At 46.7% G+C, this 19,014-nt stretch overlaps 1 protein-coding gene across 3 annotated transcripts in view; it reads left to right on the forward strand.

The window, feature by feature from the left end:
* Positions 1–2,362: 2,362 nt before the first annotated feature.
* The window catches only part of PPARD (peroxisome proliferator activated receptor delta), a 63,646-nt gene continuing 46,994 nt past the window's right edge, over positions 2,363–19,014 (forward strand). For 2 of the 3 annotated variants that reach the window (XM_010949031.3, XM_045512206.2), the window contains exons 1-2: positions 2,363–2,519; positions 6,036–6,119. The gene's annotated coding sequence lies outside the window, so the exon portion shown is untranslated. The remainder of the gene's footprint in view (positions 2,520–6,035; positions 6,120–19,014) is intronic. The other variant, XM_045512205.2, reaches the window with a different exon arrangement.

The following is a 19,014-nucleotide window of genomic DNA, read 5'->3' on the forward strand; positions in this document are numbered from 1 at the left end:
TGTGATGGGACACAGGAGGCATTGCTGGTTGTGGTGTGAAATAGTGAAAGGAAAGGCCACCCTGAATCCACATTGGGACTGGCAGGAGATGCTTTCAGTCCTGAAGGACATTATTAGAGGGCAGGAGAAGATAGTTTGCAGTCTTTTACTTCCAGGGTTAGAAAATAACTCCTTTGTCCTTTCCAACATTCTGGACAAAGGATAGTGTATCCAATCTCTGATGCCCTGAGAGATACCCATAAACCTGAGGGCCACGTGGAAAGGGCAGCCACTGTGGCCCCAGGTCACCCCTCTGAGGGTTGGGGAGGTGGGGCAACTGGCTAGAGTGCAAGAGGCTTTTGCAAACTGCTGCCAGAGTATGAAAGGTGCCTATTCCTCAAGCCCAGTGTCCTTTGGTCCACCTAGGCCAAAGAGGTGCCAGCTGAAAGTTGCCTCTCTGGCCCCTGCTGTAGGTGAGATGGGGAGGGAGGGGCATGCTGAGAAGGCTGATTTCAGGAGGCTAAGGAGGACTCTACCTGCTGGCTGGAGCTTGAAATGGCTATCGGGGAGGTAGAATCTAATTCAAAGCAGGTCTAGCCTAACTCCACACTGTCAGTATTGTTCAGTTACACTGTAATTGGGCATCAGAGCAGGTTTTGGTAGTTGAGATCTCTGGCTAGTCTGAAAAGCGTTGTAGAGGCTTGGCAGAGAACAAATTTCCTCACTTTGAGCTGCGCCTGTGGGCAAATCTAGTCAAAATGAAGATTTTGGGAGGCTGTATTAGTCTGAGTTTTTGAGTCACATTAACAGAAATTAACTGATTTAAGTAAAAAAAAAAAGGAATATATATATATATATATGTATACCCCTTTTAATGTAAAAATGAAATATATGTGTATACATATCCTTTTTAACATAAAAATGAAATGAGGCAAAAAATATCATGTCTTAAGAGTGCTCCCAGAATTTCTTTTAGGGAAGGAACAGCCTTTATTAGGGGAAATTAGCCTCTCAGGGGGAGAAAGTGAAATCTTCAGGGCATGAGTGTTAGCAGGAACCCAGCAATGCAGAGATATGGTTAAGATGTCTCTGCCTGGAAAGCCATAAGAATTTGTTTGTTCTCTGGAGATGCTGAAATAGAGGAAAGAAAAGGTGGGCAGGGAGGAGAGGTAGTAATTTGGGAAAAGGCCAGGCCTTAAGGGGTGAAGACTCAGTGAGAAAACCTCAAGGTTGGGGTGGGGGGGGGGGGGCAGGCATGGAAAGAACTTTAAAAGAATGTCTGATTTGTGAATTTAAACTATTTGCAATGCATGATGTGACACTAGCCCAGGGCCCAGAGCATCATAACATCTATATCCATGAATGTTTTGTGTGGGAAGAGGTACGGGCAGTCCTCCGGAAGGGCTGTTTCATCTCTACATTTCTGAACTGTGTGACTCCAACAGCATGGCAGAGGCTGGAGCTCTTGAGGCAGAGAGATTCAGAACATAAATCCCCCAGGAATTTGCAGAAATCTTAGGGAAGGCTTTGATTTCTACAATCCATTCTTACTTCAATCTCAGTAGTTCTACTATTCAGATATCTAAGAGTGTAGCCTGAGAGAGGGGAGGATAATCTCTATTTTAAAGATGGTGGAGAGGAGGGAGTTACCCATTGATCATATATACCTTTGAGTCAAGTTTTGTTCATTGCCAGATGACAAACGCAACTTTTTCCACCAGACTGCCTCCCAGTTGCCAGGGACTTTTTTTTATGGTATATCTTAAGGGACAGGTTGGGATAACAGTTCACTTCCAAATCCCAGAGACCTGGGTTAAGAAGCGAGAACACAATTTTCTACAGGAGTAGGGAGGATGCCCCCCATTTGGGTGGGCAAGCGTATTAGATAAGTAGGAAGATAGGTTAAAAGTTCAGAATCATAACTTTCTAGTTGCAGAAGCCTCTCAAGGGTGCAAAGCCCTTTTGTGAAAATTCCAGGCAGTACCGTCTCCTCTAGTGGAATCTGGATACCCGGGTTCTAGCGTCAGCATTGCTTCTCACTGCAAGTCACGCACCTTCTCTGGGACTGTTTCTTCACTGGAAGGATGAGGACGCAGTACTAGATGAACTCTAAATGATCTCTAAGTTGCCTTCCTGCTTTAAATTCCTTTTTGTGATACTTGCCAGACTTGTTTCACTGGCTCTGGAGGGAGCTCCCTCCCCTGCTCTTCCCTCTGGTGCGGCGCCCGCAACCCGCACCCTGCACCAGAGGGCGCTGCAGGCGGGTCCAGGGCAACATGCGGTGGGCGGAGTGGCACAATCAGGGGAGTCTCCAACAGGCGCGGGGATTGGCCGCGGCTGGGGCGGAAAGGGGCGTGGAGAGAGGGTAGGGGATGAGCTGCGCGGTGACGTCACTTGGCGGGGGCGGGGCCAGGCCGCGCAGCGTGTGACGCCGCGGCCGCAGCAGAGCTGGGGATTAATGGGAAAAGTTTTGGCAGGAGCCGGAGGATTCTGCGGACCCTGCGGGACGGCAGCGGTGGCGTGGAGGGTAGCCAGGACAGGTTAGTTCGAGTCCGGGGAAGCGGGTGGGCAAGCAGCGGAGGGAAGCGGCGGGCCCGGGCTGAGGCGGGCGCAAGGCCCGGCGGGGAGTCGGGTGGGGGGACGGCAGGGGTCCGCGGACCAAGCCTCTGCAGCTTCCTGTAGCTCCGGCCTGGGCCGGTCCGCGGCTAGCCGTTGCTCTCTTGGCGCCCTATTCCGCTGCCCCTGCGCCCCGAGCCTTTGGACGCCCATCGCTGTTTGAGCCCAAACCGCGGGCCCCCTCCAACCCTCCTCCCGCAGCTTGTGTCCCCTCTTGGGCCTCGTGGCCCCATCTCCTCCCACTTTTGTGTTCAGAAAGCTCGATCTCAGGCTCAGGGTCCTCTCCCATTCCCGACCCTTGCCTCCGATTTCTTCCTTCATCCCTTCTCTGGTGTCCCCAAATCCACTGCCCTCTCTCCTTGGAGATCTTCTCTGTTCCCCTCTTATCCTTGACGCCTGCCTTCGTCCTCCCATCCTTGCCCTCTCAGTCATTGCTCTCTCTTTCCATCCCTGTCCTCTCCTTCCCTCGTTGCCTAATCCCTCTTAGTATTACTGCTCCCCATCATCTTCCTCGCGGTGTTTGACTTTTTCAGCCCGTACCTACAATCCCTGTCTACCTAAGCCTCTCCTACCCTGATTTCCCCCAAAGGCCCTGTTTTTGCCCCACTCTCTGACTTCCTTCCAGTGAGCTCTGTCCCCTGCATTCCTGTCACCCACCTCCCATTACCTCCCAGTTCCTTGCCTCTGCTTCTGGGAGAAGTATTAGCTCTAAGCACTATTTTGCTTTCCTTTGACCTGCAGTTGAAATGCCCGTGGGGTAGAGGTGGGGGCTGAATGTCTGAGGTAAATAGCCGATGTGTCTGGGTTGGAGAATTTACTGGAGCGTTGCATCAGAGATAATGTCCAATTTGTAGACCATTCCTCTAATCTCAGCTTTAGTACTTCCCCTTTATGCATCTGTTGACTTCCAGGAACCCTTGAGGAGAGACTGGCCGCTGAATTGGGTGTGCGCCAGTGGTAGCTGGAGGCCTCATCCAACTTCTTTCCCCTTCCAGGAAACAGGGCTTTGTGGCTTTACACTTTGGATATATTGGACGCATTTAAACCATGATACCCCAGCCTATCTCTGCCCTCACTCCCTCTCTCCACCTTGTGCCCCATCCCAAAGAGCTAAGGGAAGTCTCCAGAAGCTATGCTTCAGAGAATGTCTGTGGTCCTCAGCCTTTCTCCTGTGTACTAGCTCCAGAACATTTTTTTCCTGTTTGAGCTTTGAAATAGATTGCCAGCCTGATAGCCCTGGGGCTGGCAGGTACCTGTCCCTTTTATTATTGGTGGCTTGAACCAGCTGCATCTCTGACCCACTGAATGCGCCAGGCCTTCTGATGTTGATCACTGAGCAGGTTCTCTTAAAGATTCTTTCCCCTCCGTTTTCCTTGGGAGCTTAATTTCCTGTGGATCCAGGAGGGAAGCTGACACTGAAGTTCTGTTCCCTTTGCTCAGGGGTGTGCAACGGGTATGAGATCAGTATCTGCCTAGGTAGGTTGTGGCACTGTGTTAGTTAAACAGTGTCCGGAACTTTAATTGCTTCCAGTCACTGAGATCAACCTCTCTCGAGCTAGAAAGCCCACCATCTTCATGGTGTGTCTGGATGTTTAACCTTCTTGCCAGGCAGAAAGTTCTTTACAAATGCCTTCAATTTGAGCTCTTTTATATGGCATTGGTCTCCTAGAGAGATCTTCAGGAAATAACATATCCTCTGTTTCTACCCAGTCTGATCTTGGAGGATTCTGAATGCATGACCCACTCTCACATTCAGGAATGAAGGCCTGTTGTTTCACCTGGCCCTAGATTTCTAGGTCTCCTCTTTTGAGGACTGTGCTCTCTGTCTTTGAGCCAGAATTGGACACAGAATTGGCAACCCTCAGGAGCTGTGGTGGAGAGCCAACTGAACTGCCAGACCAGACTTTAAAGTTTTGGAATCCTCTTGTGTGCTGACCTTTTTCTGTGAAAGGAATAGAATCGTGAATGGCTGAGCCAGTCCCCTCTCCACTGACCCTTTGAGCCCCCTCCTAAGCAGCGCTAGGTGGGGATTTGGGTAGAATGGACCAAAAGGGGTCCTTTGTTCACTTTAAAAACATCCCTCCTAGCTTCAGTGGGTCATTCTGATGAAGCTGAGGTTGTGTATTTGGTGATAGTTTAGCCTAGTCTCCGGCTCCCCAGGACTTTACCTGACTCTTTTGAGCAGTTGGCTCCTCCTCTGTCCGCTTACCCGTTGAAAGTACTCTCCACCGAGGCTGCAGGTGAGAAGGGCTTGGGAGGAGGTCAGGCCCAGTCCTTGTGGGGCAGGTTGGATACCAGCAGCCCTGGCTGGACAGCTTCTTGCAGTTTGTCCATGTTGTCTTCTGCATGGGTAGTCGTGATTATCAGTTACCAGAGTCCACTCAGGGATTTTTGCAGAGCTTGAATCAGCCTGCCTGTCTTTTTTGAAGGTGTGGGCAGACAGGCACCTGACATTATCCTGTAGATGGTGTAGCCCATCAACGCTGTAGTTTAATGAACCGCTCTTTTGTTTGGCTGCCTTTCCCCTGGCCTCTCCACCACTACTTTTCTCCTTCTTTGGTGTGTGCCTCAACCCACACAAGAAGAATTGCCCCTCCTCAGCCTTCCAGCCCCACTTGTGGTCCCTCAGACGCCTTCCCACAGGACCAGGTGAGAGGACAGCCAGTGTTGGGCCCTGGCCTGGAAAGCTGGTAGGCCTCTGCTTTGGATAGAATGTGGCCATCTTGGCGGTTGTGCAAGCTGTCCTCAGGCCTGCAGATCCAGGCATGTCCTAGGGTGGTGCAGCTCCTCTCAGGAGGGGTTGGACCTGTCACTTCTAAAGGCTTCAGCTGTCTTGTCACCAAGGCCCACCTCCTTGGGTGTTACCTGTGAGCTGGGAGGCTAAACTACAGGATCCAGAGGGAAGAGTAGTCGCGGCAGCTGAGTTCTGTGGTGTTGGGAGAGCTGGGCACTTGCTTGGGCCTGGCAGGGAGGAGATGGCCCTTTGCATCAGGTTTCAGATATGTGAGTCTTCTTCCTTGGCATATGGTTCTTGGCCTTTACAGCTCAGAGGCTGCTGATTAGGGTGTGACTCGTTATGTCTCCACCTGGCTTTGGTCAAGGAGTCAAGCGTGACTCAGGGCATCTCCATCTATGAGCTGCCATAGGGGGCGTTGGGCTCCAGCTTCTTCACCTTACCTTCTGCCCCACCCTGGTGGAGACAGCAAAGCCGGTGTCTGCTTACTTGGAAATGAGCAGACTACTTCCAGGATTGGGAAATATTTGCTGACTCAGGCTTAGAATCACAGCATCTCGGGGTGTGTGTGTAAGGGACAGAGAAGGAGCCAGCTCATGGGAGGCGCACTCTTTGAGCCCTAATGTTTAATTATAACGTATCAGAGCTGCTTTTTTGGCCCCTGGTGCCTCTTAGCTAAGATGTTGGGTATCTTTCTATCCTGCAGCATCAAGTGGTGTTTTGGGTATGCATGCGGTACTCACGCAGTGGCTTCTGTTCACCGACAGATGAGGACAGATGCACCAAAGAGGTAATCCCATTTTCCTTACCCGGGGTCCCTGACAACTGATGGACACGGCCCAGATTAAGGATCTTGGCCTAAAAGATGAAATAATTTCTTTAGGGCCGAGTCCCATATCCCAGGTGCCTGTCATAGCATCTGGTACTCATCACTTACACATAGTGGGGACTTATTAAATGATTTCTGAATGTCTGTGGCTTATGTACTTTTGAGGGGGAGCATTGAGATTTTTGCTGTGAAAGTAAATTTAGTGTGAAACCCACTAAAACATAAACTCCACAAGGGCAAGGAGTTATTTTCTTTCATATTGTGTGTAGTACAGTACCTAGCACTAGGTACTGCTAAATAAAGTACTACTAAATAAGGTACTGCTAAATAAAGTAGAAGAGATGCTAAACAAATATTTGCTGAATGAATAAATGTACAGTTTCTTCTCTGCCCATGTGGATGTCAGGCCACAAAGATGCTATCCATCGTTCTCTTTCATTTATGCAACAAACACTTTAAAGAGTGCTGTGTGCCAGACACATTACTAGGCACTTGGGAAATGATGGTAAAAAACAGATTCTGTCCCTGTCTCATGGTCTGTAGTGGCATATATGAGAGAGTGGTGGGCATAATACACAAAATTTTTTCTTCCATTTCTGCTGGGATAGGGGGTCCTCACAGTCTGAACAATGCTTTGGCTTCCTATTGCTGTTTCCCTCTTTGTTCTCAGGATGCCCAATGGGTTTTATAAACTCTCATAAGGGGAGCTCCGGGGAATTCGATGTTCATTGTCCCTGCTGGGGGCCAGGGGAGACATGGGGCTTCTGTCTGATTTGTTTTAATCTCTGATGTTCAGTGGCTCCAGTAGCTGTGTATGGGCTTCACTTCCCTTTCTCTGCCTTTAACACCCCGTGGGTCTTCCTGTTGCCAAACAGGGTGCTGAACCCGTGTGTCTGTCAGTATGTGGGGGTTGGGTTGTTTGTGGATCTTGCAGGAAGGCCCCAGGCAGGGGCCCCTCCTGTTCTCCAACCCACACCAAGTCCTTTCCTCTGAAGGAAATGTGAAGGAGGAAGAAGGAGGGTTTGGGAGGCTTCTGAGGTTCTCTGAGGAGAGACGAGATAGAAGCTGCCCCTAAGCACGGGGAGCTGCTGAGTGGACTTGATTTGCTTTGTCACATGTTGCAGCAGCAGCTAGCCACAGTGGCAGCTGCTGTCCATGTCCAGGGGTAAGCTGTCCAGTTCACCCCTTAGCTTTGAGCTCCTAGTCCCAGCTAGAAGTTTTCTCGTTTAGTTTCCACTGGCAAAGGTGAGGCTCTAGCTTTAGCAGATTTTTCAGTGTTAATCTCAAAACCCCGTGTGGTATTATCTTTGTCTCTCCCATCTGAGGCACTCTTGTGGGCCAGGTGCTGTGACAGATGGTTTCAGACGTGGTCCTTGGCTATCCCCGTGCCCCAAGTGAGTGGAACCTAGTTGGTGAGAGAAGACACATGCACAGAAAGATTTTTTATATGTTAGAAAGCCAGTGGGCACTAAAAACATGGTGCTGTACAAGGATGTTGATTTAGAGGAGCAAGTCATCACTGAGGATTGGCCTTGTCACTGAAGAAACTGGTGTGTCAGATTGGGCCTTGAAAGAAAGCTGGTTTATTTTGAAGTCAGCTTTAGATTATTGTAAAGTGATCCTCAAACTTTTTGGCTTCCAGACCCCTTTACACTCTTAAAATGTGTTAAGGACCTCAAGAACTTTCATTGACCTTATTAGAAATTAAACCTGAGGCAGTTTTAAAAATTACTAATTTATGAATTCACTTAATATAGTAATAATAAGTCCATTACATTTATCACAAATGACATTTTTAATGAAAAATAGCTATTTTCCAAAACAAGTTGAGATGAGTGACATTGTTTTACATTTTTGCTAATGTCTGGTTTAATAGGAGAGAGCTGGATTCTCATAACTTTCTATGTTCAGTCTCTTGAAGTACGTTGTTTTATTTGAAGGCAATGAAGAAAATGGCCTCATGCAGATACATAATTGAGAAGGAAAGGGGTATTTTAATAGCTTTTGCAGATAATTGTGAATATTCTTTGATAGTATATCAAACTGGACAAGTGGTAGTTTCTTAAAGGTTAGTTGGAATGTGGCGTCAACAAACTTTTCATACTTTGTGACATTAAAATCCATTGGCCCATGTTGGTTCACTGAGTTATACAGATCTTCTAAACATAGACATATTTCATTTTACAATATCGGTAAATCATATTAAGACTGCTGATTTCACCAGAAAAGCCCTAAAGCATTGGGAAGCTGTGAAGCTCACAGTGGTGGATACAAGTTTTCCATCATTTGAGTTTTCTCTTGAAAGCTTGATTCTTATCATTGGTAACATACTGTCAAGTTTTTTCTTCAAGTGACAGTTTCCATTCATTTTCAAGAAAAGTTCTGTCAAATACCCAAGTCTAAATAATTATTATTTATTTGTTATTTTCTTTCAAGTGAAACTGGTGTTTCATGAAAAAAAATGGCTAATTTAGCTTGCAACTCAAACAGTTGCACAATTGCTTTTTCTTGAAACAGTCATGTTAACTCCTGTTTCATTACAGAGAGTATTTAAAAGACTACTTAAGGGCCAGGATTTAGTAAAGTTAGTTTTTATTGGCTCATCTAGAACATTCTTAAGTGAAATTGGCACTTTATCTTTCTTGTTTCTAGGGGATTGACTGGGCTCAGCTGGGCAGTTCTCACTTGGGGTCTCTCATGTTGCCATAGTCAAGTGTGGGCCAGGGCAGGAGCCACCTGAAGGCCTGGCCGGGCTGGATGTCCAGACTGGCTCATTCACATGGCTGGCAGTTGATACTGGCTGTTGACTACTTGTGGCGTCTCCATGTGCCTTGCTTTCACAGCATGCAGCTGTTCTGGGCAGAACTTTCCCAAGAGTGAGTATATTGAGAGATCCAGGTATAAATAGCAAGATTTCTTATGACCTGGCCTTGGAAGTCACACAGTGTCACTTTCTCTGTGTTTTCTTGGTCATAGGACCAGTTCAGATTCAGGGAGAAGACCACACAAAGGTATGAATACCAAAAGGCAGTGGTTCATTGGGAGGGAGAGAGGCCTTCTTGGAGACCAGCATCTTTTTAGCATCCTTTATGTGAGGTAACCTGGCCTGTATATGAATACTTACAGCAGAAAAGCACATTTTCTCATGATTTCCATTCCTGGAAACCACTGTTGGGACATTCCTGGTAGGTTGATAGAGGCATTGAATGCCAGGTGAGGGAATTTGCACTCTGTTCTTTGGGCAGTGGGTAGCCATTGATGGTTTTAGAGCAAGGAGTGATTATGTTACTATTGCAAAAAGATGGATTAAATGAAGAAAGAATGGAGGTAGAGAGGTTAGGTAGGAGATTATTATGTTAGTCTAAATGTAAAGAAATTCTTCCTTATATTAAATCTGAGTTCTTCTGGTTACTGTTAAAATTACTGATTTTGAGCTGTCAGCGACACAGGTTAAGTACCCAGAACATGAGTGGACACATCGGGTACTTAATTAGTGACACACTCACACACACACGTTATTGAGTGATGCTGATAAACTGGAGACATTAAAGGGCTTGTGAAAGTTAGAGGGCAGCTAAATTTAGGTTTTGTTGTTAGGATGCATTAAAAAATTAATCATAATTTATCAGATGAAAAGCAGAAAAGATAAAGCTTCATGTAACACCACTGACAATGTTTCAAACACACTTCAGTTTCAGGCTCATAGACCATGAGGAAGCAAGGGGAAGAGTGAGAAGAAGAAAGAGGGGTCAGATGAGATGATGGTAGCAAGAAGGACAAAGAGGGACAAACAGCAAAAAGAGTTTGAAGGATGTTGGGGCCAGAGGAGCTGCTTGAGGCTGAGAGAATGCTTTGCATGGATTCCCAGTGTTTGCAGGGAGCTGGCTCCTTCTGTGGTTCCTGGGCTCTTTCTAGCTCTTTCTGTCTGGGAAGACGCGGGAAGAGCAGGAGGGCAGACCTGGATGTGACTTTGCTCTTTGTGAATGGGGCCATGGCTTCCTGATCGGCGAACCTCAGTCCGTGCTGGTTCCACTGAGCTCGGTTGTGAGGTTGTGAGCTCAGGAGGAAAGGCCTCTCTGAACCAGTTCCCTCCGTGATTGGCAGGCTGTGGCCCCAGGACCTTCTGTAAAACAGTTCTGGAATTCCGGGCAGTGCATTGCCCTTCTTTCTGTTTCAAGTCCCGCCTTCAAAGCCTAATTTCTCCCTGGCCTTGTCGTCATCTCAGCAGCTCTCCTGAGACAGCAGCAACACAGCTTTGCAAGAGTTCTCCCACCAGGAGGATACTGAAGGGAGAGGCTCCCAGATGTGATGGGAAAACTTCCTCTTGTTTAGGTTTATTTCTATATTCTTAACGCTAATTGGTATCTAAAAACAGATTTTCATCTCTTTCATTTGTAATCTGCTTTAACTCCTCGATCCTTATCACTGCTTTTGGCACGTCCTTCATCCAAGAATTGACCTCAGAGGCATGGAGTCTCTTGGCTACTGCTCGGATGGAAGTAGAAGCCAACTTTGCTCTCTCAGCGGTGGCAGGAGCCAGGCGGGCCACCCTGCGTACACAGCGGTCTGCGGACCACTCTCCTCCTGAACAGGCTGTCCTTGAACTTGCCAGATCCCAGTGCTCACTTATCATCCCTTATCCCAAATGAGCAAGCAAGGTGTGCTTTTCCTCAGTTTCCCTTAGTTGCCTAAAGCATTTCCTTGTGTGTGACGCTCACTTTACTTTCTTTACCTCCAGTTCATTTTCTCTAGCCCAGGGCTTCTCAGCCACGGCACTGCAGACTTTTGGGGCTGGGTAAGTCTTCCTTGTGTGGGCTGTCTGCGTATTGTAGGATGTTGAGCATCAGCCCTGGCTGCTACCCACTAGAGGCCAGTAGCACCCCCCCCCTCCGCCTTGAAAACCTAGAATGTTTCCAGACACTGTCACATGTTCCAGCGGCAGAATCACCCATGGTTGAGAACCACTGCTCTGTCATTTCCCTGCTAAATATTTCTGGCCGGTTGGGGCCATTGGTGAACATCACATCAATAAAACCAGTAAGATAAGCATATATTTCTTACAGTGGAAATTTACTCTCCTTAGACACCTCACTGGGCCCTTGAAAGTTTTGAGCAGGAATGAAATATTTCACAAAGAGCAGCATGTTCCAACCAGGGAACCATATGATGTCTGCACAACAGAGAGAGACAGTGTCCTAAGTGTAAAGCCATCTCCTAGAGTGATTGTATTTCTCATGCTTTGCTTCTCTAAGTCTTTTGGTGTCTGGGCAGAAGCCACTTTCCTGTAGCTCCCAGAGATGCCATGTAGAGCAGAGTTGTTGGCACGCAGCATGTGGACCATCATTAACCGTGCCATTCCTGGGGTCAGACCAGCTGATCTGGCACTTGGGTCACAGCAGACCTCCTCTCCAGACCCCGCTGGAGACTCAGAACCGTCCACCCTAGGCAGGTCTCATGGGAGAAGACTTACCTGCCATCCGTGATCCTGAGCTTGTTCGCCTGGCCCAGACTGTTTCTTTGTAGCTTCCTCTCCTGTAAAAGCCTTCAGGACAGTCCAGAGGTCCCTCCAAGGGCCAGAATGTTCAGTTGCATGAAAATAATTCCCCACCCCCTAGTTAATAACAAATAATTACAACAAAAGAAGGACCCTGGCCCAGGACATCACCAGGACTCCCGATCTGACTCTTCTTTCATGTGGACCAGAGGTCTGAACTGTTTCTTCTGAACTCGTGGAGCCTGTCTTCTGTAGTGGTGGACTGGATAATGGCCCCCAAAGATGTCCAGGCTGTAACCCCAGGGTCCTGTGGATGCTGCCTTATGTGGCAAAATGGACTTCACAGATGTGATTAAGTTAAGGATTTTGAGATTATCCTAGTGGGCCCTTAATGCAATCACAAGTGTCCTTTGAAGAGGGAGGCAAAGGGAGGTTTGATACAGAAGAAGGCAGTGTAGCTCCTGCAGCAGGATGCTACCCTGCTGGCTCTAAAGGTGGAGGAAGAGGCCAAGGAATGCCAGGAATGCAGCTCTATAAGCTGGAAAAGGCAAGGAAACAAATGCTCCTCCAGAGAGCTCCCTCTGGAAGAAGTGCAGCCCTGCCAACACCTCGATTTTGGTCTGGTGAAACTAATTTTGGATCATTGACCTTCAGAATTCTAAGAGAATTAATGTTTTGTTTTAAGCCACTCAGTTTGTGGTGATTTATTCCAGTGGCAACAGGAAACTACTACAGAGCTCACCCACCTCCAAGCTCAGGTGGTGACTTGGCTGATCCTTGTTCTTATTTTAAGGTAGTCTTAGAGCATCCCTTTCATGGCAGTTGGAGATTCTAGGTCCAGCCTTTTTCCAGACTAATATTTGAGACAATATGCTCTCTAAGGAGACCTTTTAGGGAGTTATTAGGAGCAAAAAAGAAAGCCTCAGTGTCTGATGCTTGCTTTTGGAACTCCCCCGACACCTTCGCTCAAATCAGTAATAGTTCCTTTCAGAGTGTTGAGAATCCAGGATTAGTTTAAACCTGACTACACTTCCATCTTCCCCTCTCCTTCTTCCTTCCATTCATTTGGTAGGTATTTATTGGGTACCTTCTATGGGCCAGGCTCTGTTCTAGGCACTAGGGATGAAGGAGTGAACAAAACAGATTAAAAAAAATCTCTTGTGCTCATGGTGGTTGTAGTGGGAAAAGGTCAGGGAGCCAGAATTAAGTAAACAGCAAATCAGATGGTGAGAAATGCTATATCAAAAAATAAAGTAGGAAAGAGGTCGTAGCACTTTTAAATAGAGGGCTTGAGGAAGGCCTCACTGAGAAGATAATATTTGAGCTGAAAGAGGAGAGTGAGCCATGTGTGGAAAGAATCTTACAGGCAGAGGGAAAGCAAATGCAAAGGACCTGAGGCAGGAACATGGCTGCTGTGTTTGAGGAGAAGTCAGGAGGTCAGGTGGCTGAGGTAGTGAGGGAGGACAACAATAGAAGATATGATCAGAGACATTATACAGGGCCCTTTCCCCTCCCTGCCTCCTTCCTCTCACCACCTCTTAGTCTTTATGTCTATGTTCCTCAGTTCCTTTCTGTAGAATATTCGTCACATCATACCTATGGAATATCATCAGGTAAACATAGTCAGCTTAAAATACTAGAAGAGGGGAAAAAAGCAACCTCCTCTTTCTGAATAATTAAAACCATTCCACTGTCAGCATGTGAATGGAGCTGTGTGCCTAGAAATCCCTGTTGGCTGCTCTTACCAGGTAGGTCTGGGTGACTCCTGGGGGTCCTCACTTCCATCGCCCTCCTCCTCAGCCTCATGAAGGTGGCCACTTCTTTCCATTCCCCACCCCCAGCCCTGGATCTGCCCAGTATGGAGCCCGCAGTGGCCCACCTGAAATGCTTTCTTAACAACCCCTCGTCTCCCTGCCCTTCCCTGGCAGGAGCTGCACCTCAGGGTGCCTTCTTTCCTGTTACTCAGACAGGGGGCTGGGGGCCACTGGAGAAAGGGGATGGAGCATGTGAGCTGGTGCCACTGCACATTTATGGCTGTCATTTGGGCTCCCAGCACTCATAAGCCCTCCACGTCCCTGAGCCACTTACTCTCCCATTCCTGGGAGTGGCCATTTCAAACCTCAGGACTCTGCCTCCTCTAGGTCTTCACAGAGTTGCTTGGATTTCTAAGAATCAGATTCCAAAGGACAAGTAAGTCCAGCTTGAAAAGTCACTCTCCCCTGGGATAGTGACCCCATGACAGTTGTGGTGCTCTGGCAACTTTCCAAAATGACATTCTGTCAGCTTCCTTGTCATCTAGGAGCTGGGTATAGATTGTCTCCATGGATTAAATCTTTTGTGCCTATGTCCCTGATTTTATGATTAGTCCTAGGTGACTCGATCCAGAACCTGCTTTAAATCATGGCACCAACTAGATTGTCATTGAAAAATAAAAATTATTTGGTAATAAACAAATTATTATTGAAAAATGAAAAATTTTTGGTAATAAACAAAATGACCAGTAGTAACTTCTGTCTCCCAAGTGAAAATCACTAGGTAAATTCCCAAACTACAGAATGCATCCCGTCAAAATTGTATTAACCCAGCCCTGTTTATATTGTTATGGTGTGTGATTTCTTTGACTTTTATTTTTGACATCTTAACACCCCGATGTATTTATGGCATCTACTTACAATTTGCCGTTCATAATCCTTGCCGTGTGTCATCTTTTAGAAAAATGTTTTGTCTCTTTTCTAGCCCATTCCCTGACCCAGTAGGTATATCTCCACCCAAGCCAAGTCCAGTCTCTGTCCTCTGCAAGCCTAGGGTGGCCTTGTCTTCTCCAGCACTACCAGGAACATGTGTTTTGGGTTTATTTTTTTACCCCCACCGTGGGCACCCTGTAGATAAGGAGTACCTGTCATGAGCTGGTTCCAGCACTCCCAGGGCTTCTGCTCATGTGCTGCTTTCTGTCTGTGGACTGCAGCCTGAACATTGCCTTCCTTTCTGTTTTCTCCTTCCCTCATGAGAAAGAACCTTCAACCCATCCATCTGATGTTCTCTGTGAGCCAGAGACCTTGCTGAGTCACAAGGGAGCAGCCTGCCTTGCATGGTCACGTTCTCCGTCCTGATAGGTACTCATTAGCTATCCTCAGAGATCTTCTCCCCAGGTTTTGGTTTCTTGATGGGCAAGTGCCTTGTGCAGAGATGCTCACCGGGCACTTGTTGGGTGGAAGGTGACTGGATGGCCAGCCTAAGAGGCCTTCTTCCCACCGAGTGGCCCTGGTACCAGCCTACACCAGAGCCTTGTCTGGGAAGTCATTTCACGGGGCAACAGTCAGACATCCATAGAAGGAAACTTGAGCTGATGTGTCCACTCTCAGACTCCTTTCCCACTGGTTGCCCCTCCCTTTGGTTGAGGCTCAGTGGAGCCAACTGAGATTTTGGACTTTGGCAGTGTTTCTCAGTTGCCTCCTCCTCCCCTCTTCCTCCACTGGAAATCTAGTAAGACTCCCTTCTCACACCTCTGGCTTGGCACCTGCCATAGTATATTACGGTGAAGTTACTGCCTGTGTGCTAGCCTCCAAGATTGGACTGTAGCTTCTTCAAGAGCTGGGCTTGTGTGTGTGTCTGATCACCTTCCTGTTCCCAGCAGAGGTCAGTAGATACGCAGTAGCTGAGTGGAATATGGCGCTCATGTGTTGGATGTGCTGTGCTACTCACTTTATGCACGTCACCTTGTTTAATCCATACGACCTGAGAGGTACGGAATTATCGTACTGCTTTTACAGATGAGGATCCTGAGGCTCAGACTGGTTAGGGAAGTTGCTGAAAGCTGCACAGCTGATGAGCGGCAGAGCTGAGATGAACCCAGGTGATTAGAACCTGCTTCTTTGATCACCACACAATGGGGCCTCCCCACAGAAGACTGTCTGGCTGAATCTAATTCTTCCAGTTTGGAAAGTACCTGCTTGACTGACCAGACTAATGTTGGCTTCAGAGAACACTCTCTGCTTTCGAGCATAGCAGAGTCCCGTGGTCACTGAGCAGAAGCGAAGCATTGGCAGGCTTTGGGGCCCCTTGCAGAGTCTCATTTCAGGTCAGTGGGCAGAGGAGGCCCTGAGAATGGCTGGGCTTAGTGGCTCCCTGGATCTGCTCAAGGCAGTGAGCAGCCCCTAGAACTGTAAGAAATAACCAGCCAACTGGTGGGCCAGCCATGTAGGATGGGAGGGACTGGTAGGAGCAAAAAACAATCACTGCCCCGAGTGATTAATCAGCTTGCTTTCTGTCTGGTGAAGGGTGAGGAGAAAGAGAAGATGGCCCAGATGTGTACATATGGAGAGAAGGAAGGGAAATTGCCTTAATTCAGGTTCTCCCTTAGGCCAAGCATTACCCCACGGAGGAACTCACTTGCCCTCACACCAGCCTGCAAGATGTGGGTATTGATATTCCCATTTAACAGATGAGGAGGTGTAAGATCAGAGAGGTTGAATAACTCACTCAGGTCACAAAGCTGACAGATGATGGCGCTGGGATTTGAGTCCTTTGGAGCCCTTGTTCTTTTCAACTCAGTGACTGCTCTTCCTGCTCATGTCATGTTAGCCTGGACTTTCCAGGCACTTACAAATGGGTGCCGGCTGCATCCACAGGCTGTGAGAAGAGACAGAAGGGGAATCAGGGCTCATGGCACCTGTCCTGCTCAGCAACACAGGCCCTACTTAGGCCAGCAAGACTCACTGGGCTCAAACCAGCCAGTAGCATTACATTTTTCTCTTTTCTTGCACCTTACCACCCCTGGTTTATTTTTAGAGAGCTATATTTATTTTTGCTCCCACTTCCTGGCTGGAGGCATGGGTTGGGGTGCAAAGAAGGCATAGCAAATCAGAAAAGGTAGGCATAGGTGGCATCTTAGTGGTGGCCTTGGCTGGGCTCTGGGGGCTGTGCCACCTGCCTACCTTGATGTCCTCTCCGCCCAGCTGAAGGCATGGAGAATCCTGGGCAGAGGGACAGCCACACTCTTCATTTCTCTCGCGTCTCAGAAGGGAATGAGTTTTCCCCTGGAGCAGAACAGCAAGTAGCATGTGGCACTCTTTGTATTTCTAGCTCACTGGCTGTTTCTGAGGATAAGAACTTTGAGGGAATATGAGGTAGTGGTTAAGAGCCAGACTGTCTGGGACTAAGTTCTGGCTTCGCTAGTGGCCTTGGGCAATTCACTTTATCCCTCTGTGGCTTTCTCATCTGTAAAGTGAGGGGTGGGGAAGTATAGACCCTACCCCTCAGGGATGCCTTTAGGATTGAAAGAGCCCATTCACACAAAGGCACAGAGGACTCGTTGAGCATTGAATGTTTTATTGTTAGCATGTTTTATTGTTAGCATGTCTCTGGATCCTGTACAGCACCTTAGGTGCATGCCAGTAAATGTTGGTTGGACTGAATAGAACTTCAAGATTGTTTGTCTTCCTCTTTGCATCTGAGTGTTGGCTGGAGCAAGTGTTGACTCCAGTCAGTGATTGCCTTCTGTACCTTTCTGAGGCTCTGGCCATTGGATGTGAACTCTGGAGAGGTTGGGGCCTGTGTCCCAGGGGTGTAGACACTGCCGTGTGGGTCTGGGTGGTTGGGCCTGAGGTTTTGGAGGAGGCACTTGCTGCTGGCTAGCTATTTATCTAGCTAGTAACAGTGAAAGACACCTATGGGAACTTGTATTTGGGGGCTTAGAAATTAATCAGATACTACCACTGGCCAGAATTCCCATTTGGGAAACTCCTTTCTAGAATGTGGATCTGGTACTTGAGCACAAGAATTCCCATGTGTGTGGTTTTTAATTTATTTTAAAATGTTTTAATTATATAAATAATGCTTATTTATTATAGACAATTAGAGAATGCAGATAATCACTGAGAAGAAAATAAAAGTCATACTCCAATGCATCCATGGTCAATTAATCTGCGACAAGGGAGTCAAGAACATATATATCGGAGAAAAGACAGTCTCTTCAAGTGGTGTTGGGAAAACTGGACAGCTTCATGTAGAACAATGAGATTAGAATATTCCCTCATACCATGTACAAAAATAAACTCAAAGTGGTTTAAAGACCGAAATGTAACACCTGAAACCATAAAATTCCTAGAAGAGAGCATAGGCAGAGCACCCTTTGACATCAATTGTAGCAATTTTTTTTTTCCAGGTTAGCTTCCTAAGTCAAAAGAAATAAAAGCAAAAATAAATGGGAGGGGAGAGGGTATAACTCAGTGGTAGAGCGCATGCTTAGCATGCATGAGGTCCTGGGTTCAATCCCTAGTACCTCCATTAAAAATAAATAAACAAGCAAATGAGACCTATTTAAACTTAAAAGCTTTTACACAGCAAAGGAAACCATTGACAAAATGAAAAAAACCTATGGAATGGGAGAGAATATTTGCAGATGATGTGACTGACAAGGGGTTAATATACAAAATGTATAAACAGCTCATGCAACTCAATATCAAAAACACAAACAACCCAATCAAAAAATGGTCAAAAGACCTGAATAGACATTTTTTCCAAGAAAGACATACAGATGGCTAACAGATGCTGAACATCACTAACTCTAGAGAAATACAAATCAAAACAACAATGGGATTATCATCTCACACCTGTCAGAATGGCTATCACCAAAAGTCTACAAATAACAAATGTTGGAGAGGATGTGGAGAAAAGGAAACCCTGTACACTGTTGGTCGGAATGTAAATTGGAGCAGCTACCATGGAAAACAGTATGGAGGTTCCTCAAAAAACTAAAAATACAACTACCATGTGATCCAGCAATTCCATTCCTGTGTATATATCAGGAAAAACAAAAACACTAATTCAAAAAGATTCATGCACCTCAGTGTTCATAACAGCACTGTTTACAATAGCCAAGACATGGAAGCAACCTAAATGTCCATCAAAAACAGTGGATTTAAAAGATGTGGTATATAGATATGATGGAATATTACTCAGCCATAAAAAGAATGAAATCCTGCCACTTGCAGTAATGGATGGACCTACAGAATATTATGCTTAGTGAAATAAGTCAGACAGAGAAAGACAAATACTGTATATCACTTATATGTGGAGTCAAAAAAATAATACAAAATGAATGTATATGCAAAACAGAAACAGACTCACAGATAGGGAAAACAAACTTGTGGTTACCAAAGGGGAGAGATGCGAGAGGGACAAATTAGGAATGTGGGATTAACAGATGCAAACTATTATACATAAAATAGATAAGAGACAAAGATATGTTGTTTGACACAGGAAATTATAGCTTTATCTTGTAATAACTTATAATGGAGTATAATCTGCAAAAATACTGAATCACTATGCTGCACAACTGAAACTAATACAGTATTGTAAATC

The sequence above is a fragment of the Camelus bactrianus genome, chromosome 20 (assembly GCF_048773025.1).
Source record: "Camelus bactrianus isolate YW-2024 breed Bactrian camel chromosome 20, ASM4877302v1, whole genome shotgun sequence".
Taxonomy (NCBI): domain Eukaryota; kingdom Metazoa; phylum Chordata; class Mammalia; order Artiodactyla; family Camelidae; genus Camelus; species Camelus bactrianus.